The 15,880-nt window shown below is 36.3% G+C and overlaps 1 protein-coding gene across 2 annotated transcripts in view; it reads right to left on the reverse strand.

Moving 5' to 3' along the window:
- The window catches only part of Btbd3 (BTB domain containing 3), a 41,739-nt gene that overhangs the window by 15,920 nt on the left and 9,939 nt on the right, over positions 1–15,880 (reverse strand). The window lies entirely within an intron of this gene.

Here is a 15,880-nt window from a genome sequence, read left to right on the forward strand (position 1 = left end):
TTTTTCCAAGTCATTTGCTTTAGATGACAGAGGAAGAAAATCATGCGTTTTGATCAAAGAAAACAAGCTAGTTCCAAAGATACTGTTTACTTTGGCTGGTGATTTTTTTTCTGATATTAGGAAGATAATCAACAAGAACATCTTAACAATCATATCAAAATCCAAAGCACCTGACTTAGGTACTTAAAGAATATCTTACTCTGCTTGGGAAAGTCACCCCTTTCCAGTGAGCACATGCAATGGAATAAAGATTCTAGCAATCTCCAAACCACTAAATATTCTGCATCAGTCCTGATTATTAGTGAAATTGCAAATGTCACAGTCCATTTTTTTTCCAACATTCACAAATCCTAGGGAAAAACCTTTATGAGAAATCAAAGATTCCAAATTCAAGATAACTTTGTGTATTGTTAAAAGTTAGTCACCCAAGGGTGCTTAAAAAAAATTTTTTCTCCCATTCTTCTACTTATCCCCCACCTCCCCAAATACCTGAATGAGACAAATAACCTTAGATTTTAAATTGTTTTGAGAAAAGGCAAGGCCAGAAAACTCTGAAAGACATTTTTTTTTTTTAATTTTAGCAACACTTCACAGAAAAGACCCATTACGATTTTTTATTTTGATTATCATAAGGGTCTCACTTAATTAGTACTTAATGAAACATCATCCTTCATTTCTACAATGTATGTGATTAAAATGAAACATGGTAATTAAAGAAAAACAACACAAGATCTAAAACTAAGAGGTCTGCTATGCTGAGTGAGGTATGAAAAATACTACTGTAGGGAAAAGAAAAAAGCTGTGAAATTAGAGACTACTTTTACTATCAACTTCCAACATATCTTCTCTTAAGTAGATACCAACAGATGTAATCAAAGTCACATTCATTACTAAAATGAGTAAAATTATTCCCCAACAAAAAACACTATGTGGCATTAGAAGCCTGTGACAGGGTTAATGTAGAAACCAACTTCTGGCAAAAACTCAAAGTAAAATCTCTCCTGAGTCCAAATTAAAAAATGGTTTATGCTACTTGTAATTAGTTTTAACCTATATCCCCTGGGCATGTTTTGAAGGACCCAATATTAAGGTACAGCGTACTATAAGAGCTGGTATAACCTTAACTATATCAACACCAAGTAACCTTCAGAGACTCTTCCCATTTGCTGCAGGAAATAATCTGGCACTGATAAAGTACTCCTTTGTTGCTCTCATCCCTCACACTGTTGTAATCAGACTTGAAGCTGAGGAGTTTATATACTTAGCTTGACTTCATGTGTCAGAACTAAAAACAAAAATAAATAAAAAAAATAAGGTATTCCAAACAAAAATTAAAGTCTAATAATATATTCAGCAGGTCTATTTTTCATTTTTGTAATTAAGATCTACTATTTAAGTAGGCCAGTACTTGAACTACCCAGAGGTATAAAATAAAATAATCTAACTGCTCATAAAATAATACTCAAAGTTGTCTCACTTATAAAGTCAAGACTATTCATGGAGACTTGATATTAATTTGGGTTTCCCCAATCTCTACATCACAGAGACACAGGCAGACAGCCTTTATATGTGGACCTCAACTCTAATGAGCAGACTAAAAACATTATAGTCAAAATACACCTTCAAAAGGTGGCAACTCAACTGTCAGTACCCACATTTTGTTTTAATAACATAAGCAGCAGCCATTTCTTTAGTTAACAGTTGCATGGACTTATACATATGAGATCCATACTAATGATGATAACTGGAACCAGACCAAGAAAGAGCAGAGAGTCTCTGAATATAGTTTATATTATAGAGAAGAAAAAGCAGTGAGGTTGGCAGGAAGAAATGGAGCCATGTGCAGAGTGAAAAACAGTCCATTTTGCAGGGTAGGTGAATAAAGAAGACAAGTCAAAAAAAAGCTACCGCTGACTGGAGCAATGACAGAGCTCCATAATGCACAATTCGTGTGGCTTACCCTCACTGAGAAAGCTAACATTTGAGTCAGTTTCCTCTTCTATAAGTAGGTAGCTGTGGGACGACCGGATTTATTAAGAGTTTAGTACAGGAATCCTAGTTGATGTCAGTATTTGCTTAAAGTAATACCCCCTTATAGAATTTAAAATAAAACATTTTCCAAAAGACCAAAAAGAGCCAGGTACAGTGGTGCACACCTGTAATCCCAGTGGCTCAGGAGGCTGAGGCAGGAGGATTGAAAGTTCAAAGCCAGCCTTGGCAACTTAGTGAGGCCCTAAACAATTCAGCAAGACCCCATCAATAAATAAAAATGGCTGAGGATGTGGCTCAGTGGTTGAGAGCCCCTGAGTCCAATCCCCTTTAGCATTAAAAAAAAAAAAAGAAAAGAAAAGAAAGAAATATCAAGTGCAGAGAGTCTCGGAATATAGTTTATAGAGAGAAAAGGCAGTGAGGTTGGCAGGAAGCAATGGAGCCACGTGTAGAGTGACAAACAGCCTGTTTTGCAGGGTAGATGAAATCAAGAAGAAAGTCTCTGAATATAGTTTTATAGAGAAGAAAAGGCAGTTTAAACTATGTGCAGTGGCAAAGAACCTGCCCAAATCTAAACTGTACTTTGTGATGCTCTTCCTACAGAGGTTATCAGGTGAACTGAGAGTAGGCTCTTCTGCATGCCAAATGCATGCAGACAAAGCATCTACCCAGAGAGGGTAAATTTTATCTCACATTTCTCAATGAGGGGAAGCCACTTAACTTGCAATGCATTTTGGATCTCCGTGACCCCACTCCAACTCACGATCAGTTCCTTTGATTTGTTCTTGTCATTTACTCATTTTGTAACCAGACAATACTCTCACATTACAAATGGTTCCATTGCTTTATACCATCTTCACTGTCTTTTCTTCCCTACTAAACCGCCTATTGAAAGTTTATGTGTCCTTCAAGATGCGGTCCACAGGGTAGAAACCTCAGCAAGGGGACTGGGGTTGTAGCTCAGCAGTAGAGCGCTTGCCTGGGTTCAATCCTCAGCACCACATAAAAATAAATAAATAAAGTAAAGGTATTATGTCCAACTAAAACTAAAAACAAACAACAAAAAAAGAAATCTCAGCAAGGAAGGTTTCCTGATGCTTCCAGACTCTCTATGGACAACTGCAATACTTTCTCACATTCTATTTTGCCTTAAGTTGCCTGACAAGAGTGTTCATTATCTGAGGACCGAACCCTATATTTCCAATGGGAGCTAACAGTGCCACACCCACACACCTGGCTTTTCATTGGTTATATCAGAAAAGGTTCAAACCCAACACTCCAAGTCCAATTAGCACTCTAGATTGCATTTGTGAAGTGCAGCTAGTCTAGAGATAAAATTGTCTGAGACTGAAGTTTATAATATGTTTTAGTTGTCTGAATTGCAAGTTTAAACTATGTGCAGTGGCAAAGAAACTAGATACCTATTAAATGTGTCCTGGGGCTCTCCTGAACATGTCTAAGCACAAATATAGAATTATAATACTACATTCATCTTGCAGCTAATCCAAATGAAAATACTTAAAACTCAACTTAAAGCAAGTCCCTACATGTGCTCAAAGTAAGGCTTCATTAGAAGTCTAAAATTCAATGTAATGTAGATAGATATTCAGAGAGAAGTACGGGTTAACCAGAAATAAGAATCAATTACCAGGACAAAGCTGCTTTTATCAACCAACTTCAATTCACGGTCTGGCATATTTATTTATAACACAAATACAGAATTTTGGTGATTTAATGAACTGGAAAGAATGAAAAATTCTCAGTAGCTCACATGAAAGGAGTAAAGCAATAATATGAATAATCCCCAAAAATGGATAATTAAAAAGACTTTTTATGTGGCTCTGAAATGTGTTTCGTCTGTATTTAACATTGAATGGATGAATTTCCACTACATTAGACACACCCAATCTTCAAACAAAGTAATAAAATAGGCTTGTGTATACAGGGCAGTCTACAAACTCATGCTTCCTCTGCAAACAAATCACACTGCTAGTATGGGTGATACCTCATTTTAGATGACTGCAGAACTTGGGCACAAGCAGCAAAAATACACTATTTATCTCTCTGCTTTACTCTACTAAAAACCAGAGTGTAATCAGGCATTTGACTTAAAATAATAACAACTACCACCTCAAATTCTCAACTTCAGTCTATAGTCCCTTACTATATTGTATCAAAATAACTGGAAATGGTAATATCAATAATGAACTACCTAAATATTTGGGGCATGGCTAGAAAGTCTCTGGCTGGACTACTCCCTTTAGCAAAGGAAACTTATACCACAAAAAATGATTTTAAAAACCATTAGTAGTGCTAAAAATGTAAACAAACTGTTTTAAAGTCACAGTATGAGTTTTATTTTGGTCAAAAAGAAAAAAAATAAAACTGTTTAAATGTTCAAATAGCAAATTCAATTAGTTAGAAAAGTTTTTCTTAGAAGGTGGGATGAAGTAAATATATTCTGAGTGTGCCTGTAGGATATGTGTATGATTTGAAACCATTAATCATTTTAAGCAATTCTGAACTTCACCAGTTAAAGAAAAGTATCTGAAGTAGGCACAAGAGACAGAATCCCTCAGAAGCCTCTCAGCAACATCTGGTCCGAGTGACACATGACTAAAGGACCTCATAGGAGGCCCATTTGCTTCAAACAGAAAGACAGGGTTTTCTTCAGAAGCTCTGAAACAAAAGGACAAGTTTTCACTATCAATGCTTCTGGTTCCTTAGCCAATTGAAGGTCACCCCAGGGAACCCTGAACAGCTGAAGGGAAGACAGGCTCAAGGGCCCATCCAGTCACCTTTTCTTCTCCATTCTTCACCATTCCCACCCACATGATGGGGGATTTAGGCAAGTAGTGAAACAACATGGGTGAATGAATGCAGATTAGCTACTGTACTTTACCAAAGTACTGTTTCTTGAGGAATCATTGGGAGATACATCAGTAAAAACTGTTTAATTTATTAAACCTCAACCCTTGAGTACATACCTTCTTAATATTCTGTGTCACAAAATGGGGAAGCATGCATAAAACATTTCTGATGAAACTGAAATAGAATGGCTGCCTTCTATTTCTTCTATTGAGAAAAAACACTTGTTCAACTGTTTGTGTTATGAGTCAAACCAGTAGCTTTTTTAAAACATCAGTGTCACTTAAGAGAATAAAGTGTGCTTATTCATACTGAGGTATCTGGCAGACATTTTCTCAACAATGAATGAAGTCAGCCTGTCACTTCAAGGAGAACTGACAGTATTTATTGCTGATGATAAAATTCAAGCTTCAACCAAAAATTAGAATTTTGGGAACCTTGATTATGAAACCATGAGTCTGACAGCTTCCTAACACTTAGACTGTTCTGATGGGAGCAGTGATAGTAGATGAATGTGATTTATTTGATATTATATAATGAAAAGTGTCAACATCTGAAAGATTTGCATTACTCAGTGAAATAATGTTTCCTAATAACAATGTAATTACTGTACAGAATCACACACTGATTTTAAAAAATCCATTCAAAGTACAAACAGATCAATGGATTTTAGTACAATAATTGTACAAAACATTCACAGATACAGTTTTAGATTCCACATGCAATTAATCCAAAAAACTACCATTTATCAAGTTTGGGTGAGGTATCACATATACACAATTATCTGGAAAGGTTTTAAAATATTCCTTTCTTGGGCAGGGGATATAGCTCAGTTGGTAGAGTACTTGCCCTGGGCACCACACACACATACACACACACACACACACAAAAAAAAAAATCCTTACTTGTCCAGCTACTTTATCTGGATAGGGTCAGATTTTCTTCATATGTTTCAACCAAAATAGCTACTAATTTTTAAGTAAATATTTAGAATTTTTGTATTTCAATTTCTACTCCAGTAAAGATTAATAGGTATGACTCCCACAAACAAGTTTTCTGGACTTTTCAAAATATTTCAAAGTACAGAGGGTCGGTCCTAAGACCAAAATGTATGAAAACAACTGATGCCCAGATTCATAAGTAGTTTGGATTTTATTGGCAAAAACTTTCTTAAAAAACTATACATGATCAGGGCCAGGGACAGGTTTTTACACATACCTGTTTTCCTATTTCACTCAACTAGAAAATAAGAACTAATTCTTAGAGCATAATTTTCAACCATTTACTCCAAAATAATTTTTTGTACACTGTAGACAGACTGGAGGATGCAAGAGAAATATGACAATCTGTGCCACAAAAACTAACATCAGCAGTCAGAGCTAATATTCTGTTGTTCATTACACTGTGTGGCAGCTTGGCACTGCCAGATCTCAGAAGATTCACAGACTATGAAATGCAAGATCATTTTAATTGATACCTTAAGTTGTTTTAAAAATAAAATTAAATAAGCTTTTGAGTAGACTGTATTCCTATAAACTTCACACACACACACACACAAAAAAAAGAACAGAAAGAAACAAATATTTTTCTACACATTGCTTTCTCCTATACGAAGCAGCAACCTCTGCTGCTCTCCAAAGTAAGCATGGCTGTCGATGTTCAAGAAAATTTTTTTCACTGTTTTTTCATTTAAAGAGACACATTTGATAGAAACTGCTTCTCCCATCAGTGTCATTTTATTATCTACCTAAACATTATACTGATACGGATGATAGTAGATAGTATACAATATCAAAACGTTCTAACAGACTAAATAGAAGAAAACAGCTTGTTGGACATAAAGGTTAAGACTGAAAAATTCCAAAGAAAATATTTCATCTACCAGCAATAATTTTTCATTAAAAATAGTCTTTTACTTACAAAGTTGGTATTGAAACATTTTCTCAGCTTCACTCTTCAAAAAATGTTTGAGGTTGTGCATCTTAATAGGATTCTGTTTCTCAAATTATTGCACACTTAATAATGATATCACGTTATAGAAAGACTGTAAAATCAAATATAGCTTGTCCTGATTTGGGGCATTTCATTTTTTCATAATCCAACCCAAACATTATTATATACTGACATGTTTAATCCATACCCACATGGTCACATAACTCCCTGACTAATGTTGATAGAATATATGCCAGAAGTCTTTTGCTAACCAAGAGTTCAGGATTGATTTTGGCATTCTGATGAGACCTTCTTAACTTTGGTAAGATAAAGTCGCTAATAAAGTAATCCAAAATTTCAGGTAAGATGGACAGATTCCATAGGTCTCGAAGAAATACTGATTAAATGGTATAAGTTAACTAGAAAATATACAAATTGCAACAAAAGAAGTTAGACAGCATGTATTAAATATGTGCTGAAATCACCAGAGGGAGTGGTGGGGAAATCTACCATGCAAGACTGACCATGACTGCACAGTGTACTCTTGCCTCCACTCTCTCTCTACATTCAGGTAACAGCTCACCTTCCAACAGAAGCATTCCAGCTTCAAGCACATAGGTGCCCTATATCCCAAGGTGGGCACACTCTGGGATGCAACCCCACTTACAAAGGGGTTGGGGGCAAAGGCTGCATAAGAGACAGCAACAACTGAATCTGTCCCCTTGAACAGGGAGGTGCTTCTATGCAGCTTCTCACCATTTTGAATGTTGGTAATAAGATTATTTCGGGAACAGTAGTCTGCTCTAACCCGAATTAAGAATTTTATCAATTTTCAGACTTTCTACGAACATAAATAATTCCCTGAAAGCACATTAAATGTAGTTTGACTTTATTATAATTACACTCAACTCTCACCTACATTTTCCATTAATCCAGGTTATGATATAGGTGGTGGTCTATATTATAAGCCCTTCTCTGTTCACAGAGATTTAAAATATAATTGTACCTGAGGACCAAAATAAGTCCCCCACTACTGGGTAGATATGTTTGCTTGTGCTGGATAGGCAAGATCACTATTTCCAAATAACAAACAAACAAACAAAAAAACAACAGATGAGTAGAAGAAGCAAGGGAGCAATTCAAAGAACTAAAACACTTTCATGAAGACAGCAATCATTACAGAGTCTCTAAACAAAATGTAGAACTACAAAAACAAGGTCTGTTTTCCAAATGGGCTATCCAGTAATGTAGCCTAAACGATGGGAAATGCAATCCATCAACAGAGTAAGGTCAACACTTTCCATTCAGACTTGGCCCATAGTAGTGACTATTTAGAATTCAATACAAAATAACTTTTTAAGGACGTGATTTTCAAAAGTCTGAGTCTTCATAATAGCAAAACAGATCTAATCAGAGTTAAAAAGTCAAGACAAATTCATCAGGTAGACTGATTCAGAACAACATGCTTATGAAATTTTATTTCTGTATGGTAATAATGGCTAAAATGTTTACACCTCTAATTGAACAGGGGGCTGTTCTTGCTCATATACTATCACAGAAAAATTAAGTAGAAATAACATACATGAGGAAGTAGCTATACCTTGAAAAGAATAGTAGAATTGAAAATTTTCACATTTTTGTGTTTAGGTAACAGCTGTAAGGCTTATACATTTCTAGAGATGCATTCATCATGATTTTTACTGTCTATACTTTAGTTGCTTTATCTCTAAAATAATCATCTTTTGTCTTATAAGAGACACCACTTAGCTGCACAGCAATTCCAAACAGTACAAATCATTCAAATATTTCTTATTCTCTTAAAAAGGAAAGAGTCTGAGTTTTTGAGATATTTTTGGATTTGAAGGGCACAAAAGGAGACTAGAAACACTTTAAGTGCAACTTGAAAAATACTGCTATAAAGATTGCTATAGGGATGACTCCAGTATACTCTTGTCTGTGAAACAGAAGGTAAAGGACTAAAATCTTTGATTTTGTGGATTTAGTATCATGTTCAATTATGTGCCTCTCTGGGGTCTGAAGAGTTTCAAAATCACCTTATAGAAATGATTTCAGTTAGAACCTTACAGGGAAAAAGGCTTAAAGGAGACATGAACGATGTCCTGAATACTAAGAAAGCATTGAAGAAGAAAATGGTTATATTCCACTTTAAGAGATAAATGCCAATGGGTTAGAGAACAAAATATAGTTCATTGATATTTAACAGGGAACCCAGGCATATTGTAAAAGGCTTCTCAGTGATATCGCTATCTATCATTGATTAAGCTAAAATCTGAGAGAAGTTTCTAGAATTCACAACTGAGGCTCTTCTGAAAGTTAAGTGATCTGGTCCTACACATTAACACAGCTTAGTGCTTTACACACATACCCTATTTAAACCTCATAAGCATTCTCTGTATCAGTACCACCATATAAATTTTACATGCCCTGGAACTTCTCCCTTACTGGTGGGATACTAATTCACAAATACCAAAAGATTATGCATATACTGCTTTCTCATAAATTCACTGGGGGAAAAAATGAAGGAAGACTGTATTCATTCAAAAAATATTTACTGACCATCTTCTATGTGCTAGGCACTTTGGGGACACATAATGACCAAACATGAAATATTTAACTGGGCACAGTAATGTGTGCCTATAATCCCAGCAACTTGAGAGGCTGAGGAAGGAGGATTGCAGGTTCAAAGTCAGCCTCAGCAACTCAGCAAGGCCCTAAACAACTTAGTGAACCCCTATCTCAAAATAAAAAACCTGGGGATGTGGTTCAATGGTAAAGCACCCCTAGGTTCAATCCCTAGTATAAAAAAATAAGAAAAGAAAAATTTGCCTTCATGGAGCTTATAGTCTAGCAGGGGTAGGGGAGAGAGACATTTCACACACAAAAATAATAATAAAATAATGTATCCTATTAGTGATTTAAAAGGTAACATATACTATAGAAAAAGAAATGGCAGAGCACTGCATGAGAGATACAGACTACACCTGGCAATTATAAAGTGAAGACTTGAAGATGAGGGAGTAGATCGTGAACATATCTGGAGTGTGGGATGCAGGCAGAAGGGAAGCCCACAAAGACCTAAAATGGGAATATGCCTGCCATGTTCAAGGAAGAAGGAACCATGGCTGGAGTGGAGAACAAGAGGGAGAGAAGTGGTGGAAGAGATCACAGTTAACAGGAACCAGATTGTATAGGACTTTGTGACTCTTAAGGAATCTGGCCTTTTTTCCAAGAGACCACTAGAAGGTTCGGGTTCTTGTTGCTATTTTGCTGGTCTGTGGTTGTTGTTATTTGTGGTACTGAGATGAAAACAATCTGACTTAATATTTTAAAATCATTACTCTGGTTGTTATATTGCTAAAGAGAAACCAGGGAAGAAGAAAGGAGAGCAGTTATTTGTTAGGAGGCCATTGCAATAATCCAGGCAATAGATGCTAGAAACTAGGGCAAAGATGCTAGTAGTAGAGGTTAGAAAAGTGGTCCGGATTTACTCTGAAGGCAGGATTCTGGAATCACTTATGAAGACAGTGCAACAGGACTTGCTGCCAGCCTGGATCTACAAAGAGAAAGAGAAGAATCAGGATGACCCCAAGCCTTTAGGTATAAACAACCTGGAAAATGAAGCAGGATGCAGGTGGTGAAGGTTTGCCAGAAAGATCAGAAATTCCGCTTTGGTACAGTTAAGACTGAGTTATATTTTACATATCCAAGTTACGTGAAAGAAGTAAAAAAAAGCAGTCAGCTCTACAAGAGCTGGAGATATACATTTAGGAGTCTTATGCAGCTACATGGTATTTTATTCTAGACTTGTGGTTATCTGTGCCAAGAGCTTGGCAGGAGCTGAGCCTTGGTCCTTTACAAATTAATAGACAGGGTTAGAAGAGAAAACTAGCATAAATTTTAAAAACAATGGAAAAGAGGAAACCAGCAGGCCAGTGGTACAGAAGGAAAAGCTGAGTGTGTGGAATCCTCAAAAATCAATTGCAGAAAGGGTATCAAGAAAGACGGGAGGGAGCTGGGGATACAGCTCACTTGGTAGAGTGCTTGCCTTGAAAAAAAGAAGGTATGACCAATTTTATAAACTGATATCAATAGGTATAGATGAGAAATTACTGTACAATTTAGCAATGTGAAATACTGTCTTTCAAAAAAAGCTCTGGTGACTTGTCTTCTACCCAACTTCACTCAAGAAGATATGATTACGCATTGAATACCACATAATGTTTCAATGTTCTCATGAATTCATTGTTTCAAGAATTATCCCCAAGGAAGAATTTGATCCAGTTTGATATTTGAGACTCTGGTCAGTAGACTTGTTAAGAAATACCAGTGATAAAATGCTGATGCCAGTGGTCATTTGCTAATATGTAATTCACATCCCTTAAAAAACAAAAATAATTTTAGGTAAAATTGGAAATAAAAGGATAAATTTCCTTTGTCCTGATGAAGAACCATGATAAATCAAAAGCCATTATTTTGTTCTAGTGCTGTGTTTCCTATTAAAGAACAACACGAGTTTGTATAATATCATCATTACTATTTGATAATGTTCCAGAAGCATTTTATAAATTACAGAACGCTAACTCTACTGCAACCTGCCATAAAACCAAAATAAAAGGTATAATTATTAGGAAGAAGCAGACACAAGTGTCATTATCTGCAAATGATTATATAACTAGAAAACCCAAGAGAATAAACTGCAATGTTTTTAGAATAAGAGCCAGCTATAAAATAAATACATAAAATGAACAACCATCTTAGCCTAGCAATAGCCAATTTGATAAACACATCACAATAACAACAACAAAAACCTGAATACCTAAGAAGAACCCTAACAAGAAATACATGGAGTGAGGCAAAGAAAACAAAACTCAGTCAGGCATGGAGGTGCATGGCTGTAATCTCAGTGACTCAGGGGGATTGCAGGTTCAAGGTCAGCCTCACCAACTTAGCAAGGCCCTAAGCAAACCAGTGAGACCCTGTCCAAAAATAATAACAAAGAGTTAAGGAATGGGGCTCCATGGTAAAGTACCACTATGTTGTTCAATCCCCAGTCCCCCCCACCAAAAAAAAAGTAAAAAAAAGAGCAGTGTGACTTGCTCTACTAGATTTCTATATATTCTAAATCTAGGATTAAGAGGATTTGGCCTTAAAATTAGAGATCAATTGTGTAGGTGAGAAAGATCTAAACAGAAGAAAAGGTATTAAGATTTAAATTTTTTATGAAGTAAAAAACACAAAATAATGAAGAAAGGATGGATATACAGTGTGACAGAATTAGCAAATGGAATGGAGCATGATATAAGATCAATTCATCTCCATATACAACTGTACAACTATGGAATTTTAAAAGATCTAATGTTTCCCAAGTTTTTGTTTCATTTACTTCACCTCTTGGCTTTCTAAGCATAAATGTTTACAAGAAAAAACAATGAAAAAAAAGATATAAGATAAAAGGCCTGACCACATAAAAACGGTTTTTGTTTATAAAATACCATCAAGTAAATTATAAAACAAATAATGAGTTGTGAGAAAGGGAGAGAAAACTCTACAGATATGATAAAGTCATAGTAGTTTTCATATAAAACAGGTATTTACAATCACCTTTTTTAAAAAAATCATTTAAAAGTAAAGTAGCAAAGTACCAGGACAACTCCCAAAAGGAAAAACAAGAAAGCAAATCACTAATTTCATTAGTTGAAAAAAAAAAATTAATTACAATTAAAATAAGATCAATTTTATAGAAAATCAGGAAGGATTAAACACTGAAGTGCTGAGATAGTGGGTAAAAGAATGTGTCATGGCATAAGCAATTTGGCAACAAGCCTCACAGTTCACCTCTGCCCAGGAATTCTGCTGTAAATCCAGCCTAAGCAAGTCACAGGGAAGCAGACTCCAAGCAAAGGTATTTATCTCAAATCTTCCTGCTTAACTGAATCTACACCCTTGCCAATCTCGATTAGCCTTCCTATATTTGGTTTATTCCATCTCACCAAAACTCTATAGCGTGTGAATGACTACTCTTATCCCCAAAAAAGGAGATTAAAGAATTAGCTGATTAAGGTCACTTTGACAAGAGGTGGACAACCCAGGTTTTGCAACCTTAAAATTTAATACCATATTCTCAAACAGTAAAAATGGAAATAAAAAAAAGTATAAATGGAAATAACTAGGCATATCCATCATTAAAAACTCTATTTTCAAAGGACTTAAAGGAAACATCTGTGATATAATATTAAGTTAAAAAGCAGTTAAAACTATATGTTAAATTAAAATGCTGATTTTGTTACAAACCATGTTTATGCACACAAAGAAAAAGGGCCAAATTGAAGCATATTGTCCAATTAACTCATTGATTTCTTTATGATATGACTGTTTGAAGGATTTCAAAAAACAAAATAAAAAGTCTGAAACATAAATAATTTATTTCTGCACTATTTTACTTAGAACATTTTTAACAATTCTAAGATAGGCAAACTGAAATTAGATGACTACCAATTATCTCTTTTGAGCATGAAAGAATGAACACTTAGTAAAAAACTGATCTTTGTGTGTGTGTTGCGGGAGGGAGGAAATGGGCAAATGCTTAAGACCCTGCCTTTCCCTTTGTTAAGGTATAACATTACACACGCTTTAACTTTGTAAAGGGTTTAACTTTGTAAAGAATCTGGGGCAGAGTACTTTCTAGGAACAAAACAACTTGAAAATCTGATAATGGCATTTTTTGCCACAAATTGTCCGAAATTTTTTGCATAGCTGTAAGACATTTCACTTTTCAATTGCTTACATATGTTAGGACTTTAGAAAAATGATGCACACAATTTTCAGGTTTGTGTACCTGAAAGGAAAAGCAAGAGACACAAACTGCTTCTACCTCATTTTGGAACTTGGTTAAATCAGTTTGGGGTGCAAAGATTTGGAGAGAAAAAAATATTCTGGGGAGAACAATATAGTGGCAACCAGTATCACCCTATACAACAGCAATCGTTCTATAATTATCTTAGAAAACCTGTAACTAGACATGCTCACCCTTACCTGCGCTGAGTGTAAGAACTGAAAAGTGATGTAAAATCTTCTGTTTAGAAAACTCAGGGGCAAGAGGGCCTGCCCACTTCCCCTGAAGGATCTGTTGCTATCGAAACCCACTGTAACTCTTCAGGTACAGTATCTGATTCTAGAGAGATTCTCTCTAAGGTTGGAATATGGTAAAAGAGTGGGGCTCAGGGAGAGGAGTTGAGAAAAGGTTAAAAGGAGAAGCCCCGTGGCAGTGGCAAGAGGTCATAAAAGGTGAGCCTAGTAGCCCAAGAGGCAGAGCAGCAAGGTGTGAGACTCAGATCTGAAGAATGAGATCCATGGACAACAGAGGGTAGAATAAAGTGACAATTTATTTCTTTCTTTAAAGAAATTGAGAGGAACTGCAGCTTCCAGAAGGGAGGGATCCTGAATTGATCACCACTGAATAGCTATTGTCTAGAGATTTATATGTAATTCCTGGAAGTAACCTTTAAAGCTATTGGTTTATGACCTTTGGGGGGAGTTTCTGCATCCAATCAAAGCGAGACTCTGACTGATCATGCCCCTCCCACCCAATCAGGATGTTGATCATGTGCTGTTCACATGCTTAACTACAGTCCTGTCTGGCCCATCAGACACTCTGTATCAGGAATTGTTACAATGAAGCTCCAACCCTGTCTGCCTACCAAATTTCTAGCTCCTGCTCTTATTCCGGCTCTGAGTAACCCTAACTGACATTAGGGTATTTGGAAGATGATCATCTAGCTTCTGCAGGATAGATGGGGGTGTTGACTGTGGCAGTTAGGGAAACTCTTCAGTGGGTCTATCTAGAGGACCTCAAGGATGCATCTGGGGCTCTTTCTTTAGCAACACCACCTGAAGTGTGATTGCTTCTAGGCAAGAAAATTTCATTAAGGCATTTATTTAACATACATGGACCTAAAACCAAAAGTAAACACACCATAGCTAAGAGGACAAGAGCCATAACCATCTAAGGAGTTGTGCCCACAGTGATGTCCAAGTTACAATCTGATCAGTTTTGTTAAGTGGACCTGAATCTGGCCAAAATTGTTAACATAAAAATAACATTCTTCTCGCAAATACACAAGTTCTCCCAGCATGGGTGGTCAAAAGGTCCAGGGCTTGATAGTAGGACCATCCCTGCCAAAGGGTCTACCTTTTGGGTTAGTTTTTGCACCCTTCCTCTTAGCCAGCTAGGCAGGGATGTCCTGAGGTTCCTCCAACAGCAACCCCTGCTGTGCCTCCCATTCCTTATATCAAAGGTATTAATTATAGGGAGAGCTGCAGGTATTGCCCTTTTGACTATAGAATAGCTTTTAAAGATCAAGGATCTGAGGCATCTTAGTGTCCCCTGGTACTACTGAAATTTCTAGGGCTAGGTGGGCCAATGAGGAAAAGCCTGTCCAGACAGGTGGCAAGGAAATATATGCCTTATCTCCACAAATGAAAAATAGACTCTGTTCTGGCTCCAGGTTTATTTGGAATCCATACTGAAAAAACAAGGTAGGGGGTTTTTGTTGAGAGCATCTGGAGCCAGAAAGTTCTTCGGAAATTAAATCATCATCAATTTTATTCTATTTGAATAATGTATTGGCCCAAACTCCAATAATATGCTTTTTTTTTTTTTTTTTTTTTTTTGGTAGTACTGGGGATTGAACCCAGGGCCTTGTGCATGCAAAGCAGGCACTCTACCAACTAAGCTATATCCTCATCCCCAATAATATGCATTTTTAAAAAGAATTTTTGAGAGGAAAATAGTAAAGGAGGTCAGTTCCCTTAAAAGTTCCTGAACTCCATCCTGCTGAAAGACTGGAGGTGTTAACTTTGGAACAGGAGGCTTTACAGGGAGGGGGGAAATTTAAGCTTAAGAATAAATGTGGGTTTTTTTCTTTTTTTTTTTCCGGGGCTTTGCATGTAATTGACTATATAGGGAAGAATTATACCCTCTGTTGTGGTGTATGTCACCTCAAATGTCCAGGAGCATAGTGATGTATTTAGAAATCCCAAGACAGGACCATCAGATGGAGTGTAAGAAGAA

The sequence above is a fragment of the Marmota monax genome, unplaced genomic scaffold (assembly GCF_021218885.2).
Source record: "Marmota monax isolate L192 unplaced genomic scaffold, Marmota_monax_Labrador192_F-V1.1 WCK01_AAM20220418_F8-fsc00014, whole genome shotgun sequence".
In the NCBI taxonomy this organism is placed as follows: Eukaryota; Metazoa; Chordata; class Mammalia; order Rodentia; family Sciuridae; genus Marmota; species Marmota monax.